General features: G+C 53.2%; 4 non-coding genes across 4 annotated transcripts; all 4 read right to left on the bottom strand.

The window, feature by feature from the left end:
• Window positions 1-8,829: 8,829 nt before the first annotated feature.
• TRNAN-GUU (transfer RNA asparagine (anticodon GUU)) lies at window positions 8,830-8,906 on the bottom strand. The gene has a single exon. It is a non-coding gene; the product is annotated as a tRNA-Asn (tRNA).
• A 2,718-nt stretch (window positions 8,907-11,624) lies between these two features.
• TRNAN-GUU (transfer RNA asparagine (anticodon GUU)) lies at window positions 11,625-11,701 on the bottom strand. The gene has a single exon. It is a non-coding gene; the product is annotated as a tRNA-Asn (tRNA).
• A 2,718-nt stretch (window positions 11,702-14,419) lies between these two features.
• Window positions 14,420-14,496, bottom strand: TRNAN-GUU (transfer RNA asparagine (anticodon GUU)). The gene has a single exon. It is a non-coding gene; the product is annotated as a tRNA-Asn (tRNA).
• Window positions 14,497-18,236: 3,740 nt separating this feature from the next.
• On the bottom strand, window positions 18,237-18,313 carry TRNAN-GUU (transfer RNA asparagine (anticodon GUU)). Its single transcript has one exon. It is a non-coding gene; the product is annotated as a tRNA-Asn (tRNA).
• Between the last annotated feature and the right edge of the window lie 2,412 nt (window positions 18,314-20,725).

The following is a 20,725-nucleotide window of genomic DNA, read 5'->3' as shown; positions in this document are numbered from 1 at the left end:
TATCTTCAAAGCTATCAGCCCAAAGAAAAAAAAGCAACACAGCACTCCCGGGAAGGCTCGAACCTCCAACCTTTCAGTTAACAGCCGATCACGCTAGCCAATTGTGCCACGGAGACAGTCATGCTCCACTCTCCCCACCGTCAGAACATTTCTTCAGAGCTATCAGCCCAAAGGAAAAAAAGCGCCGCACCACCACCGGGTGGGCTCGAGCGTCCAACCTTTCGGTTAATAGCCCATCGCGCTAGCCAATTACGCCACGGAGAACGTCGTGCTCCACTCTCACCACCATCAGAACATATCTTCAAAGCTATCAGCGCAAAGAAAAAAGCAACACACCACTCCCGGGAGGGCTCGAACCTCCAACCTTTCGCTTAACAGCCGATCGCGCTAGCCAATTGCACCACGGAGACAGTCATGCTCCACTCTCACCACCGTCAGAACATTTCTTCAGAGCTATCAGCCCAAGGGAAAAAAAGTGCCGCACCACCACCGGGTGGGCTCGAGCGTCCAACCTTTCGGTTAATAGCCCATCGCGCTAGCCAATTACGCCACGGAGACAGTCGTGCTCCACTTTCACCACCATCAGAACATATCTTCAAAGCTATCAGCGCAAAAAAAGCAACACACCACTCCCGGGAGAGCTCGAACCTCCAGCCTTTCGGTTAACAGCCGATCGCGCTAGCCAATTGCGCCACGGAGACAGTCCTGCTCCACTCTCACCACCGTCAGAACATTTCTTCAAAGCTATCAGCCCAAAGAAAAAAAAGCGCCGCACCACCATCGGGTGGGCTCGAACATCCAACCTTTCGGTTAACAGCCCATCGCGCTAGCCAATTGCGCCACGGAGATAGTCGTGCTCCACTCTCACCACCATCAGAACATATCTTCAAAGCTATAAGCGCAAAGAAAAAAAAGCAACACACCACTCCCGGGAGGGCTCGAACCTCCAACCTTTTGGTTAACAGCCGCTCGCGCTAGCCAATTGCGCCAAGGAGACAGTCATGCTCCACTCTCACCACCGTGAGAACATTTCTCCAGAGCTATCAGCCCAAAGAAAAAGAAGCGCCGCACCACCTTCGGGTGGGCTCGAACCTCCAACCTTTCGGTTAACAGCCCATCGCGCTAGCCAATTGCGCCACGGAGACAGTCCTGCTCCACTCTCACTACCGTCAGAACATTTCTTCAGAGCTATCAGCCCAAAGGAAAAAAGCGCCGCACCACCACCGGGTGGGCTCGAACCTCCAACCTTTTCGTTAACAGCCGATCGCGCTAGCCAATTGCGCCACGGAGAGAGTCGTGCTCCTTTCTCACCACCAACAGAACATATCTTCAAAGCTATCAGCGCAAAGAAAAAAGAACACACCACTCCCGGGAGGGCTTGAACCTCGAACCTTTCGGTTAACAGCCGATCGCGCGAGCCAATTGCGCCGCGGAGACAGTCATGCTCCACTCTCACCACCATCAGAACAAAAGCTATAAGCGCAAAGAAAAAGCAACACACCACTCCCGAGAGGGCTCGAACCTCCAACTTTTCTGTTAACAGCCGATCGCGCTAGCAAATTGCGCCACGGAGACAGTCCTGCTCCACTCTCACCACCATCAGAACATATATTCAAAGCTATTAGACGAAAGAAAAAAAAAGCGCCGCACCACCACCGGGTGGGCTCGAACCTCCAACCTTTCGGTTAACAGCCGATCGCGCTAGAGAATCGCGTAACGGAGACAGTCCCGCTCCACTCTCACCACCACCAGAACATATCTTCAGAGCTATCAGCCCAAAGAAAAAAAGCGCCGCACCACCACCGGGTGGGCTCGAACCTCCAACCTTTTGGTTAACAGCCGATCGCGCTAGCCAATTGCGCCACAGAGAGAGTCATGCTCCTTTCTCACCACCAACAGAACATATCTCCAAAGCTATCAGCGCAAAGAAAAAAGCAACACACCACTCCCGGGAGGGCTCGAACCTCGAACCTTTCGGTTAACAGCCGATCGCGCTAGCCAATTGCGCCGCGGAGACAGTCATGCTCCACTCTCACCACCATCAGAACAAAAGCTATAAGTGCAAAGAAAAAAGCAACACACCACTCCCGAGAGGGCTCGAACCTCCAACTTTTCTGTTAACAGCCGATCGCGCTAGCCAATTACGCCACGGAGACAGTCCTGCTCCACTCTCACCACCATCAGAACATATATTCAAAGCTATCAGACGAAAGAAAAAAAAGCGCCGCACCACCACCGGGTGGGCTCGAACCTCCAACCTTTCGGTTAACAGCCGATCGCGCTAGAGAATCGCGTAACGGAGACAGTCCGGCTCCACTCTCACCACCGTCAGAACATTTCTTCAGAGCTATCAGCCCAAAGAAAAAAAAGCGCCGCACCACCATCGGGTGGGCTCGAACCTCCAACGTTTCGGTTAACAGCCAATCACGCTAGCCAATTGCGCCACGGAGACAGTCGTGCTCCACTCTCACCACCGTCAGAACATTTCTTCAGAGCTATGAGCCTAAAGAAAAAAAAGCGCCGCACCACCAACGGGTGGGCTCGAACCTCCAACCTTTCGGTAACCAGCCGATCGCGCTAGCCGATTGCGCCACGGATACAGTCCTGCTCCACTCTCACCACCATCAGAACATATCTTCAAAGCTATCAGCCCAAAGAAAAAAAAGCAACACAGCACTCCCGGGAAGGCTCGAACCTCCAACCTTTCGCTTAACAGCCGATCGCGCTAGCCAATTGCGCCACGGAGACAGTCATGCTCCACTCTCACCACCGTCAGAACATTTCTTCAGAGCTATCAGCCCAAAGGAAAAAAAGTGCCGCACCACCACCGGGTGGGCTCGAGCGTCCAACCTTTCGGTTAATAGCCCATCGCGCTAGCCAATTACGCCACGGAGACAGTCGTGCTCCACTTTCACCACCATCAGAACATATCTTCAAAGCTATCAGCGCAAAAAAAGCAACACACCACTCCCGGGAGAGCTCGAACCTCCAGCCTTTCGGTTAACAGCCGATCGCGCTAGCCAAATGCGCCATGGAGACAGTCATGCTCCACTCTCACCACCGTCTAAACGTCTCTTCAGAGCTATCAGCCCAAAGAAAAAAAAGCGCCGCACCACCATCGGGTGGGCTCGAACCTCCAACGTTTCGGTTAACAGCCAATCGCGCTAGCCAATTGCGCCACGGAGACAGTCGTGCTCCACTCTAACCACCGTCAGAACATTTCTTCAGAGCTATCAGCCCAAAGAAAAAAAAGCGCCGCACCACCACCGGGTGGGCTCGAACCTCCAACCTTCCGGTTAACAGCCGATCGCACTAGCCAATTGCGCCATGGAGACAGTCATGCTCCACTCTCACCACCGTCAGAACATTTCTTCAGAGCTATCAGCCCAAAGGAAAAAAAGCGCCGCACCACCACCGGGTGGGCTCGAGCGTCCAACATTTCGGTTAATAGCCCATCGCGCTAGCCAATTACTCCACGGAGACAGTCGTGCTCCACTCTCACCACCATCAAAACATATCTTCAAAGCTATCAGTCAAAACAAAAAAAAGCAACACACCACACCTGGGAGGGCTCGAACCTCCAACCTTTCAGTTAACAGCCCATCGCGCTAGCCAACTGTGCCCGGAGACAGTCGTGCTCCACTCTCACCACCATCACAAATATCTTCAAAGCTATCAGCCCAAAGAAAAAAAAGCACCGCACCACCACCGCGTGGGCTCGAACCTCCAACTTTTCGGTTACCAGCCGATCGCGCTAGCCGAGTGCGCCACAGAGACAGCCCTGCTCCACTCTCACCACCATCAGAACATATTTTCAAAGCTATCAGCCCAAAGAAAAAAAGCAACACACCACTCCCGGGAGGGCTCGAACCTCCAACCTTTCAGTTAACAGCCGATCACGCTAGCCAATTGCGCCACGGAGACAGTCATGCTCCACTCTCACCACCGTCAGAACATTTCTTCAAAGCTATCAGCCCAAAGAAAAAAAAGCGCCGCACCACCATCGGGTGGGCTCGAACATCCAACCTTTCGGTTAACAGCCCATCGCGCTAGCCAATTGCGCCACGGAGATAGTCGTGCTCCACTCTCACCACCATCAGAACATATCTTCAAAGCTATAAGCGCAAAGAAAAAAAAGCAACACACCACTCCCGGGAGGGCTCGAACCTCCAACCTTTTGGTTAACAGCCGCTCGCGCTAGCCAATTGCGCCAAGGAGACAGTCATGCTCCACTCTCACCACCGTGAGAACATTTCTCCAGAGCTATCAGCCCAAAGAAAAAGAAGCGCCGCACCACCTTCGGGTGGGCTCGAACCTCCAACCTTTCGGTTAACAGCCCATCGCGCTAGCCAATTGCGCCACGGAGACAGTCCTGCTCCACTCTCACTACCGTCAGAACATTTCTTCAGAGCTATCAGCCCAAAGGAAAAAAGCGCCGCACCACCACCGGGTGGGCTCGAACCTCCAACCTTTTCGTTAACAGCCGATCGCGCTAGCCAATTGCGCCACGGAGAGAGTCGTGCTCCTTTCTCACCACCAACAGAACATATCTTCAAAGCTATCAGCGCAAAGAAAAAAGAACACACCACTCCCGGGAGGGCTTGAACCTCGAACCTTTCGGTTAACAGCCGATCGCGCGAGCCAATTGCGCCGCGGAGACAGTCATGCTCCACTCTCACCACCATCAGAACAAAAGCTATAAGCGCAAAGAAAAAGCAACACACCACTCCCGAGAGGGCTCGAACCTCCAACTTTTCTGTTAACAGCCGATCGCGCTAGCAAATTGCGCCACGGAGACAGTCCTGCTCCACTCTCACCACCATCAGAACATATATTCAAAGCTATTAGACGAAAGAAAAAAAAAGCGCCGCACCACCACCGGGTGGGCTCGAACCTCCAACCTTTCGGTTAACAGCCGATCGCGCTAGAGAATCGCGTAACGGAGACAGTCCCGCTCCACTCTCACCACCACCAGAACATATCTTCAGAGCTATCAGCCCAAAGAAAAAAAGCGCCGCACCACCACCGGGTGGGCTCGAACCTCCAACCTTTTGGTTAACAGCCGATCGCGCTAGCCAATTGCGCCACAGAGAGAGTCATGCTCCTTTCTCACCACCAACAGAACATATCTCCAAAGCTATCAGCGCAAAGAAAAAAGCAACACACCACTCCCGGGAGGGCTCGAACCTCGAACCTTTCGGTTAACAGCCGATCGCGCTAGCCAATTGCGCCGCGGAGACAGTCATGCTCCACTCTCACCACCATCAGAACAAAAGCTATAAGTGCAAAGAAAAAAGCAACACACCACTCCCGAGAGGGCTCGAACCTCCAACTTTTCTGTTAACAGCCGATCGCGCTAGCCAATTACGCCACGGAGACAGTCCTGCTCCACTCTCACCACCATCAGAACATATATTCAAAGCTATCAGACGAAAGAAAAAAAAGCGCCGCACCACCACCGGGTGGGCTCGAACCTCCAACCTTTCGGTTAACAGCCGATCGCGCTAGAGAATCGCGTAACGGAGACAGTCCGGCTCCACTCTCACCACCGTCAGAACATTTCTTCAGAGCTATCAGCCCAAAGAAAAAAAAGCGCCGCACCACCATCGGGTGGGCTCGAACCTCCAACGTTTCGGTTAACAGCCAATCACGCTAGCCAATTGCGCCACGGAGACAGTCGTGCTCCACTCTCACCACCGTCAGAACATTTCTTCAGAGCTATGAGCCTAAAGAAAAAAAAGCGCCGCACCACCAACGGGTGGGCTCGAACCTCCAACCTTTCGGTAACCAGCCGATCGCGCTAGCCGATTGCGCCACGTATACAGTCCTGCTCCACTCTCACCACCATCAGAACATATCTTCAAAGCTATCAGCCCAAAGAAAAAAAAGCAACACAGCACTCCCGGGAAGGCTCGAACCTCCAACCTTTCGCTTAACAGCCGATCGCGCTAGCCAATTGCGCCACGGAGACAGTCATGCTCCACTCTCACCACCGTCAGAACATTTCTTCAGAGCTATCAGCCCAAAGGAAAAAAAGTGCCGCACCACCACCGGGTGGGCTCGAGCGTCCAACCTTTCGGTTAATAGCCCATCGCGCTAGCCAATTACGCCACGGAGACAGTCGTGCTCCACTTTCACCACCATCAGAACATATCTTCAAAGCTATCAGCGCAAAAAAAGCAACACACCACTCCCGGGAGAGCTCGAACCTCCAGCCTTTCGGTTAACAGCCGATCGCGCTAGCCAAATGCGCCATGGAGACAGTCATGCTCCACTCTCACCACCGTCTAAACGTCTCTTCAGAGCTATCAGCCCAAAGAAAAAAAAGCGCCGCACCACCATCGGGTGGGCTCGAACCTCCAACGTTTCGGTTAACAGCCAATCGCGCTAGCCAATTGCGCCACGGAGACAGTCGTGCTCCACTCTAACCACCGTCAGAACATTTCTTCAGAGCTATCAGCCCAAAGAAAAAAAAGCGCCGCACCACCACCGGGTGGGCTCGAACCTCCAACCTTCCGGTTAACAGCCGATCGCACTAGCCAATTGCGCCATGGAGACAGTCATGCTCCACTCTCACCACCGTCAGAACATTTCTTCAGAGCTATCAGCCCAAAGGAAAAAAAGCGCCGCACCACCACCGGGTGGGCTCGAGCGTCCAACATTTCGGTTAATAGCCCATCGCGCTAGCCAATTACTCCACGGAGACAGTCGTGCTCCACTCTCACCACCATCAAAACATATCTTCAAAGCTATCAGTCAAAACAAAAAAAAGCAACACACCACACCTGGGAGGGCTCGAACCTCCAACCTTTCAGTTAACAGCCCATCGCGCTAGCCAACTGTGCCCGGAGACAGTCGTGCTCCACTCTCACCACCATCACAAATATCTTCAAAGCTATCAGCCCAAAGAAAAAAAAGCACCGCACCACCACCGCGTGGGCTCGAACCTCCAACTTTTCGGTTACCAGCCGATCGCGCTAGCCGAGTGCGCCACAGAGACAGCCCTGCTCCACTCTCACCACCATCAGAACATATCTTCAAAGCTATCAGCCCAAAGAAAAAAAGCAACACACCACTCCCGGGAGGGCTCGAACCTCCAACCTTTCAGTTAACAGCCGATCACGCTAGCCAATTGCGCCACGGAGACAGTCATGCTCCACTCTCACCACCGTCAGAACATTTCTTCAGAGCTATCAGCCCAAAGGAAAAAAAGCGCCGCACCACCACCGGGTGGGCTCGAGCGTCCAACATTTCGGTTAATAGCCCATCGCGCTAGCCAATTACTCCACGGAGACAGTCGTGCTAGACTCTCACCACCATCAGAACATATCTTCAAAGCTATCAGCACAAAGAAAAAAGCAACACACCACTCCCGGGAGGGCTCGAACCTCCAACCTTTCGGTTAACAGCCGCTCGCGCTAGCCAATTGCGCCAAGGAGACAGTCATGCTCCACTCTCACCACCGTGAGAACATTTCTCCAGAGCTATCAGCCCAAAGAAAAAGAAGCGCCGCACCACCTTCGGGTGGGCTCGAACCTCCAACCTTTCGGTTAACAGCCCATCGCGCTAGCCAATTGCGCCACGGAGACAGTCCTGCTCCACTCTCACTGCCGTCAGAACATTTCTTCAGAGCTATCAGCCCAAAGGAAAAAAGCGCCGCACCACCACCGGGTGGGCTCGAACCTCCAACCTTTTCGTTAACAGCCGATCGCGCTAGCCAATTGCGCCACGGAGAGAGTCGTGCTCCTTTCTCACCACCAACAGAACATATCTTCAAAGCTATCAGCGCAAAGAAAAAAGAACACACCACTCCCGGGAGGGCTTGAACCTCGAACCTTTCGGTTAACAGCCGATCGCGCTAGCCAATTGCGCCGCGGAGACAGTCATGCTCCACTCTCACCACCATCAGAACAAAAGCTATAAGCGCAAAGAAAAAGCAACACACCACTCCCGAGAGGGCTCGAACCTCCAACTTTTCTGTTAACAGCCGATCGCGCTAGCAAATTGCGCCACGGAGACAGTCCTGCTCCACTCACACCACCATCAGAACATATATTCAAAGCTATTAGACGAAAGAAAAAAAAGCGCCGCACCACCACCGGGTGGGCTCGAACCTCCAACCTTTCGGTTAACAGCCGATCGCGCTAGAGAATCGCGTAACGGAGACAGTCCCGCTCCACTCTCACCACCACCAGAACATATCTTCAGAGCTATCAGCCCAAAGAAAAAAAGCGCCGCACCACCACCGGGTGGGCTCGAACCTCCAACCTTTTGGTTAACAGCCGGTCGCGCTAGCCAATTGCGCCACAGAGAGAGTCATGCTCCTTTCTCACCACCAACAGAACATATCTCCAAAGCTATCAGCGCAAAGAAAAAAGCAACACACCACTCCCGGGAGGGCTCGAACCTCCAACATTTCGGTTAACAGCCGATCGCGCTAGCCACTTCCGCATCGGAGACAGTCCGGCTCCACTCTCACCACCGTCAGAACATTTCTTCAGAGCTATCAGCCCAAAGAAAAAAAAGCGCCGCACCACCATCGGGTGGGCTCGAACATCCAACGTTTCGGTTAACAGCCAATCGCGCTAGCCAATTGCGCCACGGAGACAGTCCTGCTCCACTCTCACCATCGTCAGAACATTTCTTCAGAGCTATCAGCCCAAAGAAAAAAAAGCGCCGCACCACCATCGGGTGGGCTCGAACCTCCAACCTTTCAGTTAACAGCCCATCGCGCTAGCCAATTACGCCACGGAGACAGTCGTGCTCCACTCTCACCACCATCAGAACATATCTTCAAAGCTATAAGGGCAAAGAAAAAAAGCAACACACCACTCCCGGGAGGGTTCGAACCTCCAACCTTTCGGTTAACAGCCGAACGCGCTAGCCGATTGCGCCACGGAGACAGTCGTGCTCCACTCCCACCACCATCAGAACATATCTTCAAAGCTATCAGCGCAAAGAAAAAAGCAACACACCACTCCCGGGAGGGCTTGAACCTCGAACCTGTCGGATAACAGCCGATCTCGCTAGCCAATTGCGCCACGGAGACAGTCCTGCTCCACTCTCACCACCATCACAACATATCTTCAAAGCACTCAGCCCAAAGAAAAAAAAGCGCCGCACCACCACCGAGTGGGCTCGAACCTCCAACCTTTCGGTTAACAGCCGATCGCGCCAGCCAATTGCGCCACGGAGACAGTCGTGCTCCACTCTCCCCCCCGTCAGAACATTTCTTCAGAGCTATCAGCCCAAAGGAAAAAAAGCGCCACACCACCACCGAGTGGGCTCGAACCTCCAACCTTTCGGTTAACAGCCGATCACGCTAGCCGATTGCGCCACGGAGACAGTCGTGCTCCACTCCCACCACCATCAGAACATATATTCAAAGCTATCAGCGCAAAAAAAAGCAACACACCACTCCCGGGAGAGCTCGAACCTCCAGCCTTTCGGTTAACAGCCGATCGCGCTAGCCAATTGCGCCACGGAGAGAGTCGTGCTCTTTTCTCACCACCAACAGAACATATCTTCAATGCTATCAGGGCAATGAAAAAAAAGCGCCGCACCACCACCGGGTTGGCTCGAACCTCCAACCTTTCGGTTAATAGCCCATCGCGCTAGCCAATTGCGCCACGGAGACAGTCGTGCTCCACTCTCACCACCGTCAGAACATTTCTTCAGAGCTATAAGCCCAAAGGAAAAAAAGTGCCGCACCACCACCGGGTGGGTTCAAGCGTCCAACCTTTCGGTTAATAGCCCATTGCGCTAGCCAATTACGCCACGGAGACAGTCGTGCTCCACTCTCACCACCATCAGAACATATCTTCAAAGCTATCAGCGCAAAGAAAAAAGCAACACACCACTCCCGGGAGGGCTCGAACCTCCAACCTTTAGGTTAACAGCCGATCGCGCTAGCCAATTGCGCCAAGGAGACAGTCGTGCTCCACTCTCACCACCGTCAGAACAATTCTCCAGAGCTATCAGCCCAAAGAAAAAAAAGCGCCGCACCACCACCGGGTGGGCTCGAACCTCCAACCTTTTGGTTAACACCCGATCGCGCTAGCCGATTGCGCAACGGAGAAAGTCGTGCTCCACTCTCACCACCAACAGAACATTTCTTCAGAGCTATCAGCGCAAAGAAAAAAGCAACACACCCTTACCGAGAGGGCTTGAACCTCGAACCTTTCGGTTAACAGCCGATCTCGCTAGCCAATTGCGCCACGGAGACAGTCGTGCTCCACTCTCACCACCGTCAGAACATTTCTTCAGAGCTAACAGCCCAAAGAAAAAAAAAGCGCCGCACCACCACCAGGTGGGCTGGAACCTCCAAACTTTCGGTTAACAGCCGATCGCGCTAGCCAATTGCGCCATGGAGACAGTCCTGCTCCACTCTCACCACCATCAGAACATATCTTTAAAGCTATCAGCCCAAAGAAAAAAAAGCAACATACCATTACTGGGTGGACTCGAACCTCCAACCTTTCAGTTAACAGCCCATCGCGCTAGCCAATTGCGCCACGGAGAGAGTCGTGCTCAACTCTCACCACCATCAGAACATATCTTCAAAGCTATCAGCGCAAAGAAAAAAGCAACACACCACTCCCGGTAGGGCTCGAACCTCCAACCTTTCGGTTAACAGCCGATCGCGCTAGCCAATTGCGCCAAGGAGACAGTCATGCTCCACTCTCACCACCGTCAGAACAATTCTTCAGAGCTATCAGCCCAAAGGAAAAAAAGCGCCGCACCACCACCGGGTGGGCTCAAACCTCCAACCTTTTGGTTAACACCCGATCGCGCTAGCCAATTGTGCAACGGAGAGAGTCGTGCTCCACTCTCACCACCAACAGAACATATCTTCAAAGCTATCAGCGCAAAGAAAGAAGCAACACACCACTCCCGGGAGGGCTTGAACCTCGAACCTTTCGGTTAACAGCCGATCTCGCTAGCCAATTCCGCCACGGAGACAGTCCTGCTCCACTCTCACCAACATCAGAACATATCCCAAAGGCTATCAGCCCAAAGAAAAAAAAAGCGCCGCACCACCACCGAGTGGGCTCGAACCTCCAACCTTTCGGTTAACAGCCGATCGCGCCAGCCAATTGCGCCACGGAGACAGTCGTGGTCCACCCTCCTCCCCGTCAGAACATTTCTTCAGAGCTATCAGCCCAAAGAAAAAGAAGCGCCGCACAACCACCGGGTGGGCTTGAACCTCCAACTATTCGGTTAACAGCCGATCGCGCTAGCCAATTGCGCCACGGAGATAGTCGTGCTCCACTTCCACCACCATCAGAACATATCTTCAAAGCTATCAGCGCAAAAAAAAGCAACACACCACTCCCGGGAGAACTCGAACCTCCAACCTTTCCGTTAACAGCCGATCGCGCTAGCCAATTGCGCCACGGAGACAGTCCTGCTCCACTCTCACCATCGTCAGAACATTTCTTCAGAGCTATCAGCCCAAAGAAAAAAAAGAGCCGCACCACCATCGGGTGGGCTCGAACCTCCAACCTTTCAGTTAACAGCCCATCGCGCTAGCCAATTGCGCCACGGAGACAGTCGTGATCCACTCTCACCACCATCAGAACATATCTTCAAAGCTATAAGGGCAAAGAAAAAAAGCAACACACCACTCCCGGGAGGGTTCGAACCTCCAACCTTTCGGTTAACAGCCGAACGCGCTAGCCGATTGCGCCACGGAGACAGTCGTGCTCCACTCCCACCACCATCAGAACATATCTTCAAAGCTATCAGCGCAAAGAAAAAAGCAACACACCACTCCCGGGAGGGCTTGAACCTCGAACCTGTCGGTTAACAGCCGATCTCGCTAGCCAATTGCGCCACGGAGACAGTCCTGCTCCACTCTCACCACCATCACAACATATCTTCAAAGCACTCAGCCCAAAGAAAAAAAAGCGCCGCACCACCACCGAGTGGGCTCGAACCTCCAACGTTTCGGTTAACAGCCGATCGCGCCAGCCAATTGCGCCACGGAGACAGTCGTGCTCCACTCTCCCCCCCGTCAGAACATTTCTTCAGAGCTATCAGCCCAAAGGAAAAAAAGCGCCGCACCACCACCGAGTGGGCTCGAACCTCCAACCTTTCGGTTAACAGCCGATCACGCTAGCCGATTGCGCCACGGAGACAGTCGTGCTCCACTCCCACCACCATCAGAACATATATTCAAAGCTATCAGCGCAAAAAAAAGCAACACACCACTCCCGGGAGAGCTCGAACCTCCAGCCTTTCGGTTAACAGCCGATCGCGCTAGCCAATTGCGCCACGCAGAGAGTCGTGCTCTTTTCTCACCACCAACAGAACATATCTTCAATGCTATCAGGGCAAAGAAAAAAAAGCGCCGCACCACCACCGGGTGGGCTCGAACCTCCAACCTTTCGGTTAATAGCCCATCGCGCTAGCCAATTGCGCCACGGAGACAGTCGTGCTCCACTCTCACCACCGTCAGAACATTTCTTCAGAGCTATAAGCCCAAAGGAAAAAAAGTGCCGCACCACCACCGGGTGGGTTCGAGCGTCCAACCTTTCGGTTAATAGCCCATTGCGCTAGCCAATTACGCCACGGAGACAGTCGTGCTCCACTCTCACCACCATCAGAACATATCTTCAAAGCTATCAGCGCAAAGAAAAAAGCAACACACCACTCCCGGGAGGGCTCGAACCTCCAACCTTTAGGTTAACAGCCGATCTCGCTAGCCAATTGCGCCAAGGAGACAGTCGTGCTCCACTCTCACCACCGTCAGAACAATTCTCCAGAGCTATCAGCCCAAAGAAAAAAAAGCGCCGCACCACCACCGGGTGGGCTCGAACCTCCCACCTTTTGGTTAACACCCGATCGCGCTAGCCGATTGCGCAACGGAGAAAGTCGTGCTCCACTCTCACCACCAACAGAACATTTCTTCAGAGCTATCAGCGCAAAGAAAAAAGCAACACACCACTACCGAGAGGGCTTGAACCTCGAACCTTTCGGTTAACAGCCGATCTCGCTAGCCAATTGCGCCACGGAGACAGTCCTGCTCCACTCTCACCACCATCAGAACATATCTTCAAAGGTATCAGCCCAAAGAAAAAAAAGCGCCGCACCACCACCGAGTGGGCTCGAACCTCCAACCTTTCGGTTATCTGCCGAACGTGCTAGCCAATTGCGCCAAGGAGACAGTCGTGCTCCACTCTCACCACCGTCAGAACATTTCTTCAGAGCTATGAGCCAAAAGAAAAAAAGCGCCGCACCACCATCGGGTGGGCTCGAACCTCCAACCTTTCGGTTAACAGCCAATCGCGCTAGCCAATTGTGCCACGGAGACAGTCGTGCTCCACTCTCACCACCGTCAGAACATTTCTTCAGAGCTAACAGCCCAAAGAAAAAAAGCGCCGCACCACCACCAGGTGGGCTGGAACCTCCAAACTTTCGGTTAACAGCCGATCGCGCTAGCCAATTGCGCCATGGAGACAGTCCTGCTCCACTCCCACCACCATCAGAACATATCTTTAAAGCTATCAGCCCAAAGAAAAAAAAGCAACATACCATTACTGGGTGGACTCGAACCTCCAACCTTTCAGTTAACAGCCCATCGCGCTAGCCAATTGCGCCACGGAGAGAGTCGTGCTCCACTCTCACCACCATCAGAACATATCTTCAAAGCTATCAGCGCAAAGAAAAAAGCAACACACCACTCCCGGTAGGGCTCGAACCTCCAACCTTTCGATTAACAGCCGATCGCGCTAGCCAATTGCGCCAAGGAGACAGTCGCGCTCCACTCTCACCACCGTCAGAACAATTCTTCAGAGCTATCAGCCCAAAGGAAAAAAAGCGCCGCACCACCATCGGGTGGGCTCGAACCTCCAACGTTTCGGATAACAGCCAATCGCGCTAGCCAATTGCGCCACGGAGAGAGTCATGCTCCTTTCTCACCACCAACAGAACATATCTCCAAAGCTATCAGCGCAAAGAAAAAAGCAACACACCACTCCCGGGAGGGCTCGAGCCTCCAACATTTCGGTTAACAGCCGATCGCGCTAGCCACTTCCGCATCGGAGACAGTCCGGCTCCACTCTCACCACCGTCAGAACATTTCTTCAGAGCTATCAGCCCAAAGAAAAAAAAGCGCCGCACCACCATCGGGTGGGCTCGAACCTCCAACGTTTCGGTTAACAGCCAATCGCGCTAGCCAATTGCGCCACGGAGACAGTCCTGCTCCACTCTCACCATCGTCAGAACATTTCTTCAGAGCTATCAGCCCAAAGAAAAAAAAGCGCCGCACCACCATCGGGTGGGCTCGAACCTCCAACCTTTCAGTTAACAGCCCATCACGCTAGCCAATTACGCCACGGAGACAGTCGTGCTCCACTCTCACCACCATCAGAACATATCTTCAAAGCTATAAGGGCAAAGAAAAAAAGCAACACACCACTCCCGGGAGGGTTCGAACCTCCAACCTTTCGGTTAACAGCCGAACGCGCTAGCCGATTGCGCCACGGAGACAGTCGTGCTCCACTCCCACCACCATCAGAACATATCTTCAAAGCTATCAGCGCAAAGAAAAAAGCAACACACCACTCCCGGGAGGGCTTGAACCTCGAACCTGTCGGATAACAGCCGATCTCGCTAGCCAATTGCGCCACGGAGACAGTCCTGCTCCACTCTCACCACCATCACAACATATCTTCAAAGCACTCAGCCCAAAGAAAAAAAAGCGCCGCACCACCACCGAGTGGGCTCGAACCTCCAACCTTTCGGTTAACAGCCGATCGCGCCAGCCAATTGCGCCACGGAGACAGTCGTGCTCCACTCTCCCCCCCGTCAGAACATTTCTTCAGAGCTATCAGCCCAAAGGAAAAAAAGCGCCGCACCACCACCGAGTGGGCTCGAACCTCCAACCTTTCGGTTAACAGCCGATCACGCTAGCCGATTGCGCCACGGAGACAGTCGTGCTCCACTCCCACCACCATCAGAACATATATTCAAAGCTATCAGCGCAAAAAAAAGCAACACACCACTCCCGGGAGAGCTCGAACCTCCAGCCTTTCGGTTAACAGCCGATCGCGCTAGCCAATTGCGCCACGGAGAGAGTCGTGCTCTTTTCTCACCACCAACAGAACATATCTTCAAGGCTATCAGGGCAAAGAAAAAAAAGCGCCGCACCACCACCGGGTTGGCTCGAACCTCCAACCTTTCGGTTAATAGCCCATCGCGCTAGCCAATTGCGCCACGGAGACAGTCGTGCTCCACTCTCACCACCGTCAGAACATTTCTTCAGAGCCATAAGCCCAAAGGAAAAAAAGTGCCGCACCACCACCGGGTGGGTTCAAGCGTCCAACCTTTCGGTTAATAGCCCATTGCGCTAGCCAATTACGCCACGGAGACAGTCGTGCTCCACTCTCACCACCATCAGAACATATCTTCAAAGCTATCAGCGCAAAGAAAAAAAGCAACACACCACTCCCGGGAGGGCTCGAACCTCCAACCTTTAGGTTAACAGCCGATCGCGCTAGCCAATTGCGCCAAGGAGACAGTCGTGCTCCACTCTCACCACCGTCAGAACAATTCTCCAGAGCTATCAGCCCAAAGAAAAAAAAGCGCCGCACCACCACCGGGTGGGCTCGAACCTCCAACCTTTTGGTTAACACCCGATCGCGCTAGCCGATTGCGCAACGGAGAAAGTCGTGCTCCACTCTCACCACCAACAGAACATTTCTTCAGAGCTATCAGCGCAAAGAAAAAAGCAACACACCACTACCGAGAGGGCTTGAACCTCGAACCTTTCGGTTAACAGCCGATCTCGCTAGCCAATTGCGCCACGGAGACAGTCGTGCTCCACTCTCACCACCGTCAGAACATTTCTTCAGAGCTAACAGCCCAAAGAAAAAAAAGCGCCGCACCAACACCAGGTGGGCTGGAACCTCCAAACTTTCGGTTAACAGCCGATCGCGCTAGCCAATTGCGCCATGGAGACAGTCCTGCTCCACTCTCACCACCATCAGAACATATCTTTAAAGCTATCAGCCCAAAGAAAAAAAAAGCAACATACCATTACTGGGTGGACTCGAACCTTTCAGTTAACAGCCCATCGCGCTAGCCAATTGCGCCACGGAGAGAGTCGTGCTCCACTCTCACCACCATCAGAACATATCTTCAAAGCTATCAGCGCAAAGAAAAAAGCAACACACCACTCCCGGTAGGGCTCGAACCTCCAACCTTTCGGTTAACAGCCGATCGCGCTAGCCAATTGCGCCAAGGAGACAGTCATGCTCCACTCTCACCACCGTCAGAACTATTCTTCAGAGCTATCAGCCCAAAGGAAAAAAAGCGCCGCACCACCACCGGGTGGGCTCAAACCTCCAACCTTTTGGTTAACACCCGATCGCGCTAGCCAATTGTGCAACGGAGAGAGTCGTGCTCCACTCTCACCACCAACAGAACATATCTTCAAAGCTATCAGCGCAAAGAAAAAAGCAACACACCACTCCCGGGAGGGCTTGAACCTCGAACCTTTCGGTTAACAGCCGATCTCGCTAGCCAATTCCGCAACGGAGACAGTCCTGCTCCACTCTCACCAACATCAGAACATATCCCAAAGGCTATCAGCCCAAAGAAAAAAAAAGTGCCGCACCACCACCGAGTGGGCTCGAACCTCCAACCTTTCGGTTAACAGCCGATCGCGCTAGCCAATTGCGCCACGGAGATAGTCGTGCTCCACTTCCACCACCATCAGAACATATCTTCAAAGCTATCAGCGCAAAAAAAAGCAACACACCACTCCCGGGAGAGCTCGAACCTCCAACCTTTCGGTTAACAGCCAATCGCGCTAGCCAACTGCGCCACGGAGACAGTCCTGCTCCACTCTCATCATCGTCAGAACATTTCTTCAGAGCTATCAGCCCAAAGAAAAAAAAGAGCCGCACCACCATCGGGTGGGCTCGAACCTCCAACCTTTCAGTTAACAGCCCATCGCGCTAGCCAATTACGCCACGGAGACAGTCCTGCTCCACTCTCACCACCATCAGAACATATCTTAAAGGCTATCAGCCCAAAGAAAAAAAAGCGCCGCACCACCACCGAGTGGGCTCGAACCTCCAACCTTTCGGTTCACAGCCGATCGCGCCAGCCAATTGCGCCACGGAGACAGTCGTGGTCCACCCTCCTCCCCGTCAGAACATTTCTTCAGAGCTATCAGCCCAAAGAAAAAGAAGCGCCGCACCACCACCGGGTGGGCTTGAACCTCCAACTATTCGGTTAACAGCCGGTCGCGCTAGCCAATTGCGCCACGGAGATAGTCGTGCTCCACTTCCACCACCATCAGAACATATCTTCAAAGCTATCAGCGCAAAAAAAAGCAACACACCACTCCCGGGAGAGCTCGAACCTCCAACCTTTCGGTTAACAGCCAATCGCGCTAGCCAATTGCGCCACGGAGACAGTCCTGCTCCACTCTCATCATCGTCAGAACATTTCTTCAGAGCTATCAGCCCAAAGAAAAAAAAGAGCCGCACCACCATCGGGTGGGCTCGAACCTCCAACCTTTCAGTTAACAGCCCATCGCGCTAGCCAATTACGCCACGGAGACAGTCCTGCTCCACTCTCACCACCATCAGAACATATCTTAAAGGCTATCAGCCCAAAGAAAAAAAAGCGCCGCACCACCACCGAGTGGTCTCGAACCTCCAACCTTTCGGTTCACAGCCGATCGCGCCTGCCAATTGCGCCACGGAGACAGTCGTGGTCCACCCTCCTCCCCGTCAGAACATTTCTTCAGAGCTATCAGCCCAAAGAAAAAGAAGCGCCGCACCACCACCGGGTGGGCTTGAACCTCCAACTATTCGGTTAACAGCCGGTCGCGCTAGCCAATTGCGCCACGGAGATAGTCGTGCTCCACTTCCACCACCATCAGAACATATCTTCAAAGCTATCAGCGCAAAAAAAAGCAACACACCACTCCCGGGAGAGCTCGAACCTCCAACCTTTCGGTTAACAGCCGATCGCGCTAGCCAATTGCGCCACGGAGACAGTCCTGCTCCACTCTCACCATCGTCAGAACATTTCTTCAGAGCTATCAGCCCAAAGAAAAAAAAGAGCCGCACCACCATCGGGTGGGCTCGAACCTCCAACCTTTCAGTTAACAGCCCATCGCGCTAGCCAATTACGCCACGGAGACAGTCGTGCTCCACTCTCACCACCATCAGAACATATCTTCAAAGCTATAAGGGCAAAGAAAAAAAGCAACACACCACTCCCGGGAGGGTTCGAACCTCCAACCTTTCGGTTAACAGCCGAACGCGCTAGCCGATTGCGCCACGGAGACAGTCGTGCTCCACTCCCACCACCATCAGAACATATCTTCAAAGCTATCAGCGCAAAGAAAAAAGCAACACACCACTCCCGGGAGGGCTTGAACCTCGAACCTGTCGGATAACAGCCGATCTCGCTAGCCAATTGCGCCACGGAGACAGTCCTGCTCCACTCTCACCACCATCACAACATATCTTCAAAGCACTCAGCCCAAAGAAAAAAAAGCGCCGCACCACCACCGAGTGGGCTCGAACCACCAACCTTTCGGTTAACAGCCGATCGCGCCAGCCAATTGCGCCACGGAGACAGTCGTGCTCCACTCTCCCCCCCGTCAGAACATTTCTTCAGAGCTATCAGCCCAAAGGAAAAAAAGCGCCGCACCACCACCGAGTGGACTCGAACCTCCAACCTTTCGGTTAACAGCCGATCACGCTAGCCGATTGCGCCACGGAGACAGTCGTGCTCCACTCCCACCACCATCAGAACATATATTCAAAGCTATCAGCGCAAAAAAAGCAACACACCACTCCCGGGAGAGCTCGAACCTCCAGCCTTTCGGTTAACAGCCGATCGCGCTAGCCAATTGCGCCACGGAGAGAGTCGTGCTCTTTTCTCACCACCAACAGAACATATCTTCAAGGCTATCAGGGCAAAGAAAAAAAAGCGCCGCACCACCACCGGGTTGGCTCGAACCTCCAACCTTTCGGTTAATAGCCCATCGCGCTAGCCAATTGCGCCACGGAGACAGTCGTGCTCCACTCTCACCACCGTCAGAACATTTCTTCAGAGCTATAAGCCCAAAGGAAAAAAAGTGCCGCACCACCACCGGGTGGGTTCAAGCGTCCAACCTTTCGGTTAATAGCCCATTGCGCTAGCCAATTACGCCACAGAGACAGTCGTGCTCCACTCTCACCACCATCAGAACATATCTTCAAAGCTATCAGCGCAAAGAAAAAAGCAACACACCACTCCCGGGAGGGCTCGAACCTCCAACCTTTAGGTTAACAGCCGATCGCGCTAGCCAATTGCGCCAAGGAGACAGTCGTGCTCCACTCTCACCACCGTCAGAACAATTCTCCAGAGCTATCAGCCCAAAGAAAAAAAAGCGCCGCACCACCACCGGGTGGGCTCGAACCTCCAACCTTTTGGTTAACACCCGATCGCGCTAGCCGATTGCGCAACGGAGAAAGTCGTGCTCCACTCTCACCACCAACAGAACATTTCTTCAGACCTATCAGCGCAAAGAAAAAAGCAACACACCACTACCGAGAGGGCTTGAACCTCGAACCTTTCGGTTAACAGCCGATCTCGCTAGCCAATTGCGCCACGGAGACAGTCGTGCTCCACTCTCACCACCGTCAGAACATTTCTTCAGAGCTAACAGCCCAAAGAAAAAAAAGCGCCGCACCACCACCAGGTGGGCTGGAACCTCCAAACTTTCGGTTAACAGCCGATCGCGCTAGCCAATTGCGCCATGGAGACAGTCCTGCTCCACTCTCACCACCATCAGAACATATCTTTAAAGCTATCAGCCCAAAGAAAAAAAAAGCAACATACCATTACTGGGTGGACTCGAACCTTTCAGTTAACAGCCCATCGCGCTAGCCAATTGCGCCACGGAGAGAGTCGTGCTCCACTCTCACCACCATCAGAACATATCTTCAAAGCTATCAGCGCAAAGAAAAAAGCAACACACCACTCCCGGTAGGGCTCGAACCTCCAACCTTTCGGTTAACAGCCGATCGCGCTAGCCAATTGCGCCAAGGAGACAGTCATGCTCCACTCTCACCACCGTCAGAACTATTCTTCAGAGCTATCAGCCCAAAGGAAAAAAAGCGCCGCACCACCACCGGGTGGGCTCAAACCTCCAACCTTTTGGTTAACACCCGATCGCGCTAGCCAATTGTGCAACGGAGAGAGTCTTGCTCCACTCTCACCACCAACAGAACATATCTTCAAAGCTATCAGCGCAAAGAAAAAAGCAACACACCACTCCCGGGAGGGCTTGAACCTCGAACCTTTCGGTTAACAGCCGATCTCGCTAGCCAATTCCGCAACGGAGACAGTCCTGCTCCACTCTCACCAACATCAGAACATATCCCAAAGGCTATCAGCCCAAAGAAAAAAAAAGTGCCGCACCACCACCGAGTGGGCTCGAACCTCCAACCTTTCGGTTAACAGCCGATCGCGCTAGCCAATTGCGCCACGGAGATAGTCGTGCTCCACTTCCACCACCATCAGAACATATCTTCAAAGCTATCAGCGCAAAAAAAAGCAACACACCACTCCCGGGAGAGCTCGAACCTCCAACCTTTCGGTTAACAGCCACTCGCGCTAGCCAATTGCGCCACGGAGACAGTCCTGCTCCACTCTCATCATCGTCAGAACATTTCTTCAGAGCTATCAGCCCAAAGAAAAAAAAGAGCCG

This window comes from Rhipicephalus microplus, unplaced genomic scaffold (assembly GCF_043290135.1).
Source record: "Rhipicephalus microplus isolate Deutch F79 unplaced genomic scaffold, USDA_Rmic scaffold_88, whole genome shotgun sequence".
NCBI classification, from domain to species: Eukaryota; Metazoa; Arthropoda; class Arachnida; order Ixodida; family Ixodidae; genus Rhipicephalus; species Rhipicephalus microplus.
The sequence above is the reverse complement of the archived record's forward strand: the minus strand, read 5'-3'. Positions and strand labels throughout refer to the sequence as shown.